Source organism: Pyxicephalus adspersus, chromosome 7, assembly GCF_032062135.1.
Source record: "Pyxicephalus adspersus chromosome 7, UCB_Pads_2.0, whole genome shotgun sequence".
Classification (NCBI taxonomy): domain Eukaryota; kingdom Metazoa; phylum Chordata; class Amphibia; order Anura; family Pyxicephalidae; genus Pyxicephalus; species Pyxicephalus adspersus.
Window position 1 is genome coordinate 56,705,226 of NC_092864.1, and position 15,896 is coordinate 56,721,121.

At 38.0% G+C, this 15,896-nt stretch overlaps 1 protein-coding gene across 2 annotated transcripts in view; it reads left to right on the forward strand.

Annotated features, from left to right (window-relative positions):
- ERBB4 (erb-b2 receptor tyrosine kinase 4) overlaps positions 1 to 15,896 on the forward strand; it is a 510,543-nt gene that overhangs the window by 267,933 nt on the left and 226,714 nt on the right. The gene's annotated exons all lie outside the window — the stretch shown is intronic.

The following is a 15,896-nucleotide window of genomic DNA, read 5'->3' on the forward strand; positions in this document are numbered from 1 at the left end:
TATTTTGTAAGGTACAATGGCTGACACCCACCTCCCCCATATGTTGGTATCCTGATCAACATTTACTCCCTTACCATCTTCTCAGTTCTTTCTGTTTTAGCTGTAGTGTTGGATGGCATGAGAGTTAACCTGGGTGAATGACCATTACTGTTCCTCACCTGTTGAGTGTTTGGGCCTGACAAATGGAATACCTGGAAGCTGTACTCTGTTGGACAACTCCTTTATTATTCATAAAGAAATTATTGACATCCTTTATATACCACCAAAGGAATATTCTGAAAGCATAGTGTGTCAGGAGGTGTAAAGGTTAGAAAAGGAGTTTTCACAGTACAAAATTACAAGACATCGGGTTATCCATCTCCTTGCCTATTGCGTCACTTCTATTTTCATCCATAAGATGGAATGTTCTACTTGTTTTTTGTACTGATGACAGAAGATTTTTAGTGCAAAGCTACATGGGTGACTTATTCCAATATTAAGGGACATCCATTTCAAATGCTATCAAAATCTGTATCTTAAACCCTGTATTATTATTATTTTCTGTTGGAATAATTAGACTTGTATCAATAATAGGATAACAATAAATGTAATAAGAATAGGAGAAATTGGAGAGAATATTACAAACTAAGAAAATTAATTTGATACTGATATGAAAAGTAAAATGGTAAATGAAAATACAGTTCTATACAATTAACCCTCATTGTTAACAGAATAATGGATGAACAAATTATAAAAAAAAAGAGACTGAATAATTTTCTTCTGACAAATGTTATATTAGGCTTGATACAAAGAGATTCTGTAGATATTGGTTGCAATGGGTAAGGAGAACTGAAATTATTTTTTTGCATTTGCATTCACAGCAAATCTAGTGGGTGTACACCAAGCAGGGTCTTGTCATACACTGAGTTTGTTTTTCCAGCAAACCCAGGTTGAATTGTTAAAGGTAAAATAGTTTGAAGTACCACTTTTTAAATCAAATCCATCATCACAAAGTGGAAACAGAACCTACTAATTAAAGATGGGGGACACTCAATGTCATCCAATAGGGATCCTTTGCTTATGGCTTCTGGAGCTTACTGGACAAGAAGTTCCACCCTTGTGATGTATGTCAGTAAGAATATGTCATTATTAGGTTATTATTCCACATGTTCTTCTCAGCATAGGGGGGAAAACGAGAAAAAGCACAGAATGTATTTGATAAGTACATCACATTTACATTACAGTTACCATCCAATAAAGATGCTTTAAATTAAATGTATTTAATACATTTACATTGTACATTGTTTAAATGCATTGTACCATCTATATGCAACAGAGGTGTGCTTGAGAACTTAAAATCGTGTTAAATCGCAGGGGATGATATATGTCTCCAAGGTTATAGGTCATCTGAGTCAATATATAAGTGGTTTATGGTGCATTATGCAACAGGCTTCAAATCTCTTAGGTATTGATATTCAATAATGAAGTTGTATGGTAGCATTATCCTTTGGTTAAAGAAGTTACGGCAGCCAGGCACGTTCACTGCTTAGTGATCGATTACTGTGTATGATCAGTGGGAGGATTTAATGGTGATGATGCTTGTTTGTCTATGTACATGAGAAACAGCCTGTCTGTGTGCACAGTATCTTTGCTGTCAGTGTGGTGCATAGCCTGATACAGACATCCATCCTCTATAGTGGGACATTATCAGCGCTCTGCATCCCTGGCAATGCAGTCAGTGAGAAAGTAATATTTTACTGTGAGAGACATGGACTGATATCCACTCCCTGCCTACTGCCGGCCACATACTCCTTCATATCCCTCCCTCCACACAGGAAATAAATTGATTAGAGTAAATAATCTGTCTTGTCGCTGTGTTTTATTATTTGGTTAGGCCATATAAAAATCACATTTTCCTTCAGCTGTCTCCTTCCTTTTCTTCTTCCATCCATTGCCTTTCACATTTTTTACCCCCTATCAGAACTGCAACTTAAAAAGCCATATGTGCATCAGATATTTTGACCAAGGCCAAGATGTATGCTCCATATAATGAATCTTGTATTTTCTATTTTTACTTTTGTGTTAAGGAACAGGAATTCTGGTGTTACAAACTACACACGTGTTACAAACTACACATACAAGTTTGTATTTTGTATTTTCTGCACCATTGTCAACTAGTGTCTGGAATCTAAATAGTTGCTTCAATCTGCACCTACTTTTTTTGTATATAGTTTATATAATATAGTTATATATTTGTAGAGACCAAGAAAATTTGGGACTTTTAAGGCACTTTATGTTAACTACTTAATTTATACATGCCAATTCAATTATAATAAAATTCCCCTGAACACTGTCTATGACAGTGAGTGAAGGCAATAGTGATTGTTGTGTGCTGTGGAGGAAGCACGTCTTATGGCATATAGCTAAAACCCCTGGACAAAGCATGGTAGCTTTGTGCTTGGTAGAGGGTAGACATCCTCCTGGAGCAGTGGTCCTCAACCATTTGGACCTCGCGTACTACTAAATGCACGGGGAACCATGTGTCACTCAAAGGGGAAGAAACTTTCACCATCTGAGGTCTGAGCCTGCGATGGGAGAATGGGTGGGTTGTGTCCAGAGACATAACCCGCCCACTGCCCTGAGCCTGTCATGCATATGGAACACATTATCCGCGGCTCTGGCTGGTGCGCCCCCCCCCCCCCAAGCGGGGTCCTTCTCTTGACCCTGCTGGGTGGTGCATCGACCAGAGCCGCAGACCACTGCTGCTCTCCATGCTCTTGTGGCCTAGCTGTCACACTTGGAGACCCCTGTCCTATAGCATAGCTAACCACTAACAGTGGTACTAATTGAAAAAGTTATTGTGTATGTAAAAAACTCCATAAGAATCATTCTTAAGGGTTGACAATGGAGATGAAACATCTGAACTCTAATTTTGAAGTTGACTGCACTATGAGTGAAACAAGGGATTTATAACTTCTGGAGTGATCTGTCGCTGATGCTTTCGCCTGTTTATATTACAGTTTTGAAAGTTGTCATATACTAAGGGGACTGTCTTGTTGAGCAAAAACTGAGTATATTAACAAAAATTGTCATTGTCACTATTTGTTTTTAACGATAAGCCCCACGGAAGATGAGCCCCGCAGTTGGCACCCCCCAACCTCAACTCACCTGGCAACCTGCGTAGCTGTCCATGAGCTGATTATTGAGGACCGGAAAATCTGCAAAAAAGGTGGCACAGATACTTGACATCTCACGGAAGCATGTTGGGTTTGTTATCACCATTATCCTAGACATGTGCAAGCTTTCAGCGAAGTGGGTGCTGAAGTGTTTGAACAGTGATCAGAAGAAGAAGGAATGAGTTGAAGCATCCAAAGCCGTTTTGGCCCATTTTGAAGCTGCACAGGACTTTTTGGCTAGGTTAGAGACTGAGGATGAAACCTGGCTCCACATCCATCCTGAAACCAAGGAACAGTCAAAGGAATGGCGCCACAGCGGGTCCCCGCGGCCGAAGAAGTTCTGAACCCAGAAATCGGCCGAATAAGTCATGGCGTCCGTTTTCTGGGACAAAGGCGGTATTCTGTTGGTGGACTACCTACCTCAGGGCTCAAGTATCACCAGACAGTATTATGCTAACCTCCTTGACCAGCTGAAGGAGGCAATTAGGACGAAACGCCATGGAAAGTTGACCAAAGGGATCCTTTTTTTGCAGGTCAATGCACCTGGGCACACGTCCGCGTTTGTGGCTGCCAAATTGAACACCCTGGGTTTCCAATTGGTCCACCATCCCCCCTACTCACCTGACCTGGCCACTTCGGACATTTATCTGTTCCTGAATTTGAAGAAACACCTGAAGGGGCAACGTTTTGTGGACATTTCAGACATCAAATATCCTGCTGAGAACTGGCTTGCGGCCCAACCAAGGGACTTTTATTCGAACGTCCTAGAAAAGCTGCAACTACGCTGTACCAAGTGCATCAGTCTCGGGGGAATATCTTGAATAAATGTGTTATTTCACAACTCTGGCTCTCTTCTTTCTGGGCAAAGCCAGGAACTTCTTAGCACCCCCACGTAATATACTATTATACTAATTAATATACTAGAGAGAAGGCACACAATTAATAAATAAATAGCTAGAAAGTCTAATTGTATTGAAAGCATAGTGGATACTTGGAAAAGACTTCTTGCATAGGTAGTGGTTTAAACAACAGCAACTACATTTAAACATGTTTGGAATAATTTTGTCTGCCCAGAAATGTTAATTCAGTGTTTATTTCCAGCACCTTCTTTGGGTTTGTAAGATGCACCCATTAGTGTTTGGTTGGGGTATTAAGAGTTATTATCATCTTTATTTCAACCTCAAACAGCTCAAAGCACTTTGCATGACGCTATGGGGAATAAAGGCTGCTTTCATCATGGCAACCCATACACTTACAGTCCTTTTTCCTGGTGTAAAGGCTAGTATCACATATTTGAGGGGAAGATATATTTGTTTTAGGTAATTTAGGGAAAATTTAATACTTAAACCCCCCATAAAGTAGATCGGCAGATCCAAACCTTGTGAACAGGATCTCAAAAGCAGATCATGTGAACAGCAGATTGAGAAAATTTTTCCTTATTTGTTCATTGCTGGCTACAGACCTTATCACTGCTTTATTGAATTACAGTAGTCATTTCAAGGCTTACAGGCAGCACATGACTCCACTGAATGGCTGCACATTAGAACTTCATTCTTTTTTTAGAAAATATAAAAGTGAACAAAAGTGCAGAGTGAGTTAGATGTAATACTTAGTTACAAGTAAAGCAATGAGAGTAATGTATGTTATTATGCTATTACTGGCCTGCCATAATGATATAGTAAAAGCAGTAATAATGTCCCCTGACAAAATGGTAGCTTTATATATACCAAATGGTTGCATTGTATCACCTTGTCATTATCACCAACCCCTGCAAACTTTTTGAGAGTAGACAAAAAACTTAATAGACATCTTGCCCAGGTAGAGTAGATTGCTAGGAAAAGTGTAGAGGGGCTACATGTAGTTTGGGCTGTATGATGGGTATATTTGGTTTAAATACATTGCCCCAAAGGTTGTTAGGACATCAGCTTTACACATACCAGCAGGCCTAGGTGAGGCATGAGAAAGGGACTGCCTTCCAATAAAGGTCTGAAATACCCTTAATACTTACTACCAATACTCTCAAAAATCTACCTACTTTGAAGTGTAATATGGCCTATTTACTACAACTCTTGTTTTCATGCTTAATTATTTTGTTATGTTGCCATGAGTCACATGTAGCATCTATATATTTTACATCACCTTGGCTAGCACTCTTGTCTTGGAGCACTACAATCCCAGGTTTCATCCCCAGCCAGAACACTATCTCCATGAAGTTTGTATATTCTTTCTGTTTGCATTCTTTTCTGATTTCCTCCCCAAAATTTTTTAGTAGGTTTAATAGCTCCTCCTAAATTGGCCCTAGACTATGGCAGAGACTGCATTATTTTATTAGGGACATTAGGTTGTAAGTTCATTTGAGGGTCACATAGTGAAATAAATGATTCAGTATACTAAAAAGTTATGTAGAATATGTCAGCACTATAAAGAAACTAAATAATTAAAAGATAGGAATACACTATGATTTTGATCAATATAATTATTTACCTATGTGAATTTTCATGTTACTGCTGAATGCTTATACTGAAATGATAATAAAGAACAATTTCAAAAAACAAAAAAAACTACTGCTAGAATGAGAATTTGGGGGTGGCATGTGGTCTATATGTGACTTTTTTTCAAAACCCCATGAACCCTCTTTCCACAAAAATGTTCCTGAATTAGGCCACAAATGTCTAGAGAAAATGTGAACGAAATAAAAGATTTATCACAGTTATCATAAATGCTTAAATTTCCAAAGCTAAGTTCTGCTCCTACTAACCTCAAGCCCACGAGTGGCTTATGTTCCAATGAACCCTGACAAGGCATTGTGTCACTGTATTCCTACAAAATGTACTCCACGTTTACCTTTTATTAATTTTAGGTTTACTTTTTTCCCCAGTTTTTCCCGTTTCCTTCTTCTCTTTACTCTCTTTCTGTCTGGCTTCTCTCTGTTTGCTAATAAATAACATTGATGAGGATCCACAACGGCCTCACGCCTGCAGCTCACAAATGCAGCTGATTAGCTATATGTCATGCTTTCAAATCCCATCTGAGTTGGAGATTTTTGGACAATGCGCTTCACCTGCTGCTTTTCAGAGCTGCTTCAGTCTTTGATGATGCCAGGTTTAAATGTGTACTCACTATTCCATCAGTGATTGACTGAGGAACTTAAAGAGACATCATCATAAACTATTTTGTTTTATATCAAGCAACACGTCAATGTTTTCACTGTTACAAGTACAAGCCAAATTACCTATTTGCTTCTTGTATGGATTTGGAAATACTGTCCAATCAAAGCTCATTGTTGACAGCTCCATTCCCTCAATTAGTGTGGACCAAACTACTTGTTCTATAGACCATTTTCCTAGTTAATTAGTGACATCATTACTACCTGTTGTTTGCAGAACAGAGCCAAGTGACAAGCTGTTCAGATCAATGATGGATAGACACAGAGATAAAATTGTTAGCACTAAGAAAAAATATTTGGTAAGGGGATGAAACCAATAGATCAATATAACCCTGAGCTAATTTCTGGTAACATATATAAATAAATAAAACCACAAATACTTCCTAATCAGAATAATTTGTATAAAAAAATATATAGGGATTACAGCTTTAAAAACAGAGACTGCTTTTGTGATATTTTACAGAAGTGAAAGCAACAAGATTAGAAGGATAAGGACCATTTCAACATTTTACCCCAGGTTCAACCACACTCCATTCAACTGAATGTGAGTGGTTATAAACCATTTTGTGCACCATTTGCACATGGTCACATCTGAAGTTGATTGTGGCTTAATTCCTGAAGACAACAAGTTGTTTCTGGTTGTTCAGTTGCTTTTCCAACCACAACCACATTGGTCCTGCATTATTTAAGTTTTACAAGACTGGAGAGGATGCACTTTTATCAGAGAACATAGGTGATCCAAAAAGCCTTGAGTGGATCTGGTCCTGGATTGAAAACATTTGCTAACAAATAGCAAATTGCTTTTAGAAATCCATTCCAGGTTTGGTGGATCACCCAGGTTCACTGATGAAAGTGTATCCTCTCCAGCCTTGGAGAGCTTTAATAAATCAGGTCCAATAAAGCCGTCATTCTTCATGAGACATCAACTGTCAGGGAGGTCTACTGTTAGCTGACAACAGCTGTCAAATTCAGTAGAGGAGTGTATCTTTAAGAAAACACCCAGGTAGTATACATTTTAGGACCTCAAAGGCATATTTTTAGAGTCTTTCTCCAATAAACTTCATCTCAAATAATAATTCTAGGTGTGAGACATTTTTAAAGCGGCAATCCAGTCAAAAAGGGTAACTCACCTAGTTCTTTGGTATTTGGCTCTGCCACATATGACAAGGTCTCATTCCACCTAACAGGGGCAGGTTACTCATTATACTGAATTTGCAAAGAAAATAAATAAGATTTATTGGGCTAACTGATATCAACACTTAAAAATATCATTGTTGGGTGGGTTGACCAAAAACGCAGCTTTTGTTACAGATGTGTTTAGTGTATATAATTGGTACAGAAACAATATTTATATTTCAGCCAGGAGTAAAATTTTCTATCTGCCAAAATATGTTAATTTACCTAAAACTGTTCCTTAAATATATTTATATTGTAGACAGGATATCTCCAACTCTTCATTCCCTGAAATCTATACAACCTCAAGGGGAAAGGATTCTATTTGCAGTGATACCTCGTCTAGTGATAGTGCTATTTAATTTTTTCGGCTAACAAAGATTTTTTTCCTGATGAGTTTAGGCCTTGGCTAATGAAGATGGACTTGGCTAATGAATGCATTTGTGGATGTGCGATAGCAAACTTTAGCTGTGGTGAGCTGTATTTTAGTTTAATTTCGGCCAACGAAGATTTCAGCTAACGAGTGTGATTCCGCGGCGAATTATCTTCGTTAGCCAAGGTATCACTGTACTTTCAAAAGGCCTATAACATAGCAGCTGAAAATAAATCCAGACACCCAATAAACCCTAAATGGGGAAAATAGAGCAATTTCTTGCACCTTCCTTCCTCTCCAAACTTACTAGGGGTTTTTAACCTGTTAGAAATGATTGGTGTTCCACAGGAATTGTGGGAGGCAGGATGGTGCTGATCAGCCCTTGACTTTTTCAGCTAGGGTCCACTTACAGATGCCAGACGTTGTTTGGCTGTTATTATGATACTCTGATTTGAATAGTATTTTAACTTCTAACATTGAACTCTTTATCTGCAAACTGCTAATAATTTAGATATGTAAAGGCCAAAATCAATCCAGGTTTTTTTCATATACTATGACTATAATATTTAAACCACCATAAGGTACTCATTAATTGATTTTTGTAAAGGCTGACCCCCTGCTACTTAAACTGTCTCAGCTGGAGTTTACAAGTGCACTGAAATGTACTATCTTTATATCCACCAAAAAGAATTATGTTGATCTGCAATAAAGGTTGCCAAAAACCCTGTAACCCTATAACTGATCCAAAGCTGACTGCTTTTTTTCTCAGCACAACCAACGTTTAAATTTAGGTTTGAAAGGAAAAGAGTTAATTTTTTCTTTTTTGTGTCATAGTGTTATCTTAAAAGAGAATGAAGTAATACATGTTCTCTGATGCTTTATTTTTTCTCACTGTGTTTCCTGGGAGTTGAAAGAAAACATCCTTAGAAACAAATCTGTTACATTATCATCAATGTCAAAACACATCTCTCCCCCAGACTGAAGTGCATGGCAATTATTCGTGCCTTGGTTTCAGGTGAAGGGAGATATCCTGCATTGGGAGGAGCTCCTGAGGTGCAGTGTTATTTATAATGGGATGTGTGCGGGGAACGTGAAGATATGTTAGCAAAACACATTCGGAGAAGGTGATTTATCAGCCACCAGGAGGAAAAACAATTGAAAGAAGGAAAATATTGAAAAGGGCAGGAAATTCATTTTAATTATTTGATTTTATGCTTAGCATTGACCTTGGAAAATACTCATCAGTAAATATTTAGGGAACTGTGCTGTACCTATGCAGATGTACTATTTTAAAATTGGGGCCTGAAGGAAGGATAAATTGTTTTCCGATTTTAAGACCCTTTGTTTAACGGACTTGCATTAAACTGTACAAACTCATTAAATAGGAGATAGTGACGAGCATGAAACGTGAACACTAAGAAAATATCTATATAAATACATTTTTGTAAAATCCTGTTTTCCAATAGTTTATTGGGGAGCATCTGTCCTGCCCATCATGTGCTGTACTTCTGCTTGTTGGCCTATTGCTATACTAAAGATGATTTTTTACAAGATTATCCTCCCTTAATACCTAAAGCTCACAACAGCTCTTATTGGATTAGTTAAATTTATTTTTTAATGATTTATTTGTCATTTATGTCTCAAGAAATTTTCTTTCAATTAATGTTTTACATGCCTCTTTATTAGGTACACCTGTTGAAAAGCTTATATATGCAATGAAGTTTAATCAGAATGGGGAAGTAAGGTGATTAAATTGACTTGATTTTGTTGTTCATGCCAAAGAGGCTGGTATTTCAGAAACTGCTGATATGATGGAATTTTTACGCACAACCATCCCTGGGGTTTACAAAGAATGGTATGAAAGAGTGAAAATATCCAGTGAGCGGCAGTTCAGTGAGTAGGGGGAAAATGTCTTGTTGATGCCAGAGGTCAATGGAGAATGGCCATACTGGTTCAAGCTGATAGAAAGACTACAATAATGCAAATAACTATTTATTACAACCCATGTATGCCAAAGAATATCCCTGAATGCACAATATGTAGGACCTCGAAAGCAGATGGGCACTTTCAGTTCTAATAACAATGGTAGACAAGTCTGTTAGAGAGCTTGAATCTCCCTAGCAGGGGCACAGAATGCAATACCAGCCTTACATAAGTTCTAATCCTTTCATGCCTTAGCCTCTAAAAGAAAAAAAAAAGTTTTGCTTGTAGATACACTTCAAAGCCTTAAAGCCTACCTAAAATCAGAAATTTCACTTTACAACTAGAAAACCCTTTTACGTAGAGTAAATAAAGTTTTTTTTGTAAGGGCAATACCCTTTTTTTAAAAAAATGGGTGCAGCACCGCCCCCTAATTCTCGATCGCTTGATGGGAGCACAGAGCCTCCCGGGATTCCTACGTCACACATCGCGGTAGGCTCTTGGGTGCTCTTTCTGCGCATGCCTGAGATGCAGAAGGAGCCCTTTAAATAAAATTAAAAAAAAAAAATTGCTGATCTCACGCATGCACAGTCCTACACACACCTACGTCACCTAATCTTGCATCTGGGTCGGGTGACGTAGGAAGAAGAAGTTGAAAAAAGAGGAGAAGATGATGGCGGCGGGAGCGCCGTCCCGAAGACGGATGCCGGGAAGAAACCTCCAGATGGATCAGACTGCCCTGCGGGATTGAAGGTATTTTTGTTGTTTTGGGGACTTTTGAGTTTAGTTCCTCTTTAATGTATTATAATACAGACTTTGCAACACTTAGCATCATGTTCAATTCTGTTGAATTTCAATACATTACCAGCCTGCAGTACATGCACTGGGTTTTTGGTCACCAGAGCAAGGGCAGCCCTTCACAGCTTGAATGGTTACTATAGACAGTATTGCTTTTGTTCACATCTTGACCGCAGGGACTGATTTTATTTACATCTGTCAATGAAACCTTGCCGTGCTACTCTCAGTGTGTGTCTGCAATAAGCTAGATCAGCATGAAACAGAAACTTAACATAATATGATCAATCCAAAGGACCAGTGCTCCAAAGCCTGGATCATCTGTGTGAGAAATTGATCGAGAAAAGCCTCAAACAACATCCTCAGCCTTTCACCACAGAGCCAGATGTATCTCAGACAGCCGTGATGCCAACGCCATCCTATCATCCCTGCAGGCATAATAGATCCAGTGAGGAACCATGCCTTTTTTCTATTGTGCTTCAGTGTGATTATGTGATTTACCTGTTGTTATATTCTAGGTGTAACAAGAGCCACCTAAGGCTATGAAATCTATTTATAAAAGGCTGAAATCAATTTTTAAGACTTTTTTTGAGAAGTATCAACTCTTTGATTATTTATAAAATAAAATGGCCTGGGTACATTCACTTTGTCATATTTTAATTGTAAAAATACACTCATTGACGTTATGTTTTAATTAGAATTTCTTAGTATTTTATGAGTGTATTTATTTAAGATTTTTACCATCCTAAATTTAGCATAATCCTTTTGTTTCCAAGAAAAAAAAAGAAACATGCAAGCAGATCTGAGTCATTCTAATATGCAAAATATTCCTAAACGCCATCCCTTTTTGTTACCCCTTGGCTTTCTATTGCCAGTATGGTGGGTGGCTGTGATAGTTAGGACCAGTGGGAAGTGGCAAGGAACAGCATAAAGAAAAAAGAACTGGATACTGTTTATATATAACTTTGGATATACATTTCTTTGCATTGTGGATAGTTTACAGAACTTTATTGTTATGTTATTTACAACGTAAAATAAATATTTTTTTAAAAAAATGAATGTTCAGCTTACCATGAACTAGTCCAAAATGTAATAAATATTTCTGTAGCAGCACACATCCAGTGTTTGAAAAAGCTAAAAGCACTGTTGTAATATTTTAATACTGTAGGACAAAATGTTGGAAAGTGGTCATATAGTTTTGCCTATTTGGTATTAATGACTTATTGATGATGATGATGGCTATGTTAGCCAATTCTCCATCTGTTTTTGATTTGGGGGGATTCACCTTTGTAAGAATGATAGTGTTGGCCTCAGAACAAATGGGAAGGGAAATTTGTTTAATGGGTACACTTCTTAAAGTAGCTACTTTGTAAAAGAGTAATTCCCCACACATTTTGGAGAACTTTCCCAATTGACTTCCCAAGTTCCCAATTGACTTCAATCTTGCCAAAAATTGCCATGGGAATGAGAACTTAATTTCATTTATTCCTAAAGGGAATGTCTTTGGTGGTCATATTACATGTCTGTGTAAGAAATCTAAATTTATTTATATTTACACAATTGTTTTACCTTAAAAAAAGGGGAGTAATAGGGCTTTTGACTTGTGACAATGCAGTTGGAATCAGTAGGGGAGGGGAGTAAATGAGTTCTATAGGATGTGCAACACAGTCCAGAGCCATTTCCACGATTCCTATGCACCTGGCCTGCTACTTTTTCAATCTGAGTTAGCTTGAGTCATCACATAGAGACATAAAAGCTCCATGGCCCATTACCTCTCTTTTTGTCATTGTAGTGTGGGATGACAAACTCATTTGGTCACAAGGCTCTTTTATCAATTCACAACCTAAACCCTTGAGTAATGATTGATGCCTCCCTGAGTCTCCGACTTCCTCTTTGACAACACCCATCATTTAAACATTTGCATGTCAACACAGAACACAAAGAATATCAGTCTCCTGCACTTCTTTGAAAACCTTTACAAAAGGGACAGAAGGGCATTGTTAGAATGAATCAGTTCTGAGAAAGAAATTAAATAATACTTGTAGAAAATATAAAGTGATACACTATAATACCTCATACACTGACAGCTGCAGGTATGATTATTTTTAAACAGCATCCTCTTCAACTGTTCTATAGATATCCAATATCAAATGTTATATCTAAATGGTTTTCCTGTTTGTTGAGTTCATAGGTTTGACACATTCCTTGTGATGAATTCCATTGGTAGGGTTACCAAAACCAATGGAACGGGTAAGAAAATACCCATATAGAAAAGGGGGAAAGGGATTTAAGGAATCATTATAAAGACTTCACTTGATATTGTTAACTAATTAAAGTAATAATCTTGTAAAAAGGACCATATTTAAGTTTCCAAAGTTCTAAGGGGGCATTAGAGTCAGGAGGGTGGGGTGATTTATTAAAAAAAGGAAAAGTAACTAAATTGTGCCTACTTCCAAAATCTATTTGAGTTATAAAGTTTAAAAAGGAATAGAATTTTGCAAGATTTTGCACAAATGTATGTTTGGATAGAATAAGATACTGTTTATCCCCATGGAATGGTGCAATGCCTTTCTTCCACGTGTGTACTTCTCATGTGTCGGATATCGTGTACCCCACTGAGTGCTGCAGTTTCACTTGTCAGCCAATACATCACTATAGTATAAGGCTATGACAAAACAGCCGTAAAGACAGAGGGCATGTAATACAACACCCCCCCAAAGTGCTGGATAGCAGTGTGAGTGAATATTGAACTGGGCGCAGACATAGAGGTTATTATTTAAAATCTTTCCATACAGAGTGCTGCTGGTTTAAATTTTTGTACAGTGACAAGGTTACTTTAACATTTTTATTCTGAAAGCCAGTGACAATTTAAAGCTCATCCCCAGGCAATATTTATATTTGGTTCAGTAGACAGTAGGAAAGGTTAAAACTTGAGTCAGGTTTTAAATGCTACTTGTATACTCATAGTGAATATCCTTTTTTTATTCCTTTTCTGTATGACATTTCTCACCTGGAGAAGAAATCAGGGTAAATCTCCTTCATTGGGACACGGACAGCAATAAAAAAGTGACAGGTTTCGTCCAAGATGCATTAGACTAAAAATGTTATCTTTCTTAACCTTTTGTTGGTTCTGATGACCTTAAATTAAACAAAAAAATTGGGAGGTGTTCCCCTAAAGCAGAGGTAGGCAAACTCTGGCCTGTAGGCCAGATACAGCCTAGCCAGTATTCCACTTCAGCCTAACGCCCCCCTAGTTATTTATTGTTGGATCCGGCGTATTTGAATTGTCGCATTATCCCAGATTCCCTCGATATCGAGTTCCCGCACAGTAACCCCAATTACTATGCCTACGCAGAATTACTAAGCCTAAGCAGAAGCAAAGCGCAGCTACCAGTCTCCAGAAGGTTGACCTCGAACGTCATGTCTTCAACCTGGAATGGACTGAAGAATTATTCTCTGTCCAACACGGCAACAAAGCCCTGTGTTTAGTGTGCAATGACACCAACAGCACTTTTAAGCGGTCGAATCTTAAGGGGCATTTCGATGCCAAGCAGGTGCACACGTACAGAGACTACACCGTAGACTGAGGCTGCTCAATTGCAGTCACGGTTGGAAAAAACCTTTCCTTGGACACCTTGTTTCTTCTGCCCTAGTGTGCCTTCTTGACCTCCTGAAATGACCTAGTAGTCCAAAAGGTTTGCCGATCCCTGCCCTAAAGTATGACACCATAAAATAGAAAGGAAATGGGCATTTCCACCAAATGATGACAAAGATAAAAATATTGACACATGTTCTAATCCTTACATCTCCAGTTCAAAGACACAAAAAACATTGCGGCTTGAATTTCAAGCTTCCAGAACAAACTGATCAAAGTGCAGTCATGCCCCAGTTCTGCAGCTCAGTATCTGAAACAGCAACACAGGCTTAGGAATGTAAAATAGTTAGTGAATCAGGCTAATATTCAGAACAGGAACATTTCATAGTAAAGGAACCATGAATACGGTCAAGTACAAAAACGTTCTTATCACTTTCACTATCACTTATCCATTTTTTTTTGGACTGACCAAGAACATTCATCAAGAGATGTCCATACACTATAGTAAAAGGTGCCAGATAACTTAGATTTTGACCGAGCAAAATTATCTACCTTTAAATAAATATGATTCTTTTTTGCCCCAAAAAGCAATAAATCTATTATTGTACTCCACACTATATCCTCAATTTACAGATGAAGCCATTGTATAATACATATCATAATAATGAATTAAAATCCTAAAAATATACTCATTAATCATTTAAACGATGTATAAACAGAGATCTTCAGCATTTCTTGTAGTGCTGTACCGGATTTATTAACACAGAAAATAAATGCAGACATGAGGGGCTCTTGGGTAATCTGCAGGTCCTAGGTTCTTAAGGACGCATTGATTTTCTTTTCTACATATTATTTGTAACGCATGATAAATGACCATCATAACCCTCCTCCCTCTATACAGGTGATGGCTGGGGTATGAAGTGACAAAGAAGAAATTAGATTGTACCAACAGACATATTGATGATGATATACAGTGTTTGAGAGAACTGTTGGTGACAGGTGAAATGAACATCTATGACATATTATGCTGTAAAAGACATCTGTAACCTGTACTGATAAATCAATTAAATATATGGGGAATTTTTGTAGGAAAATGATGCTTTATTCTCTCATAAAAGTGCTTGGAAATCTATCAACCTGCTGTCATGTTTTTTTACTTCCACAAGGGGTAGCCTGGGAAAGGTCTGCTGCTGTCATTTCTATTAAATTGTTGTCCAGTCCACCCATATGTGGATTGAATAACGAAAGTCTTGTTTTTAGGACCATCATAACCGCGGCCTGGATCAGGTTACTTTTTTAAATGAAAAATGTACTCCAGGAAGTTGCTAAATTCACAAAAAAAACAGCATACACAAAATACTTTTTAACCTTTATATATATGGCAAATTACGCAGAACTGTGAAATAAATGGGTGGTTGCAGATGACAACTCTGCAAACCTATTTGATGGGCGCAAACAATGGCACAGAGGGAGAAGGGGACCCTTATGATTTAGGAGGTGGAGGACAGTAAGGGTTGACAGGAAAGGATGGAATGGCAGGTGAGTAATGATTGTTTAGGAGACAGATGAAGATGGGTAGGCAAGTTTGAAAAGGTGAGATTTAGGGGTTTTTGTAAATGTGCAGAAGATAGGTTAAAGCCTAATAGGGTGAGGAAGGGAGTTCCAGAGACCGGGGACAGCTCTAGAGAAGTCTTGGAGCCATTCCTGGGGAGAGGTTAT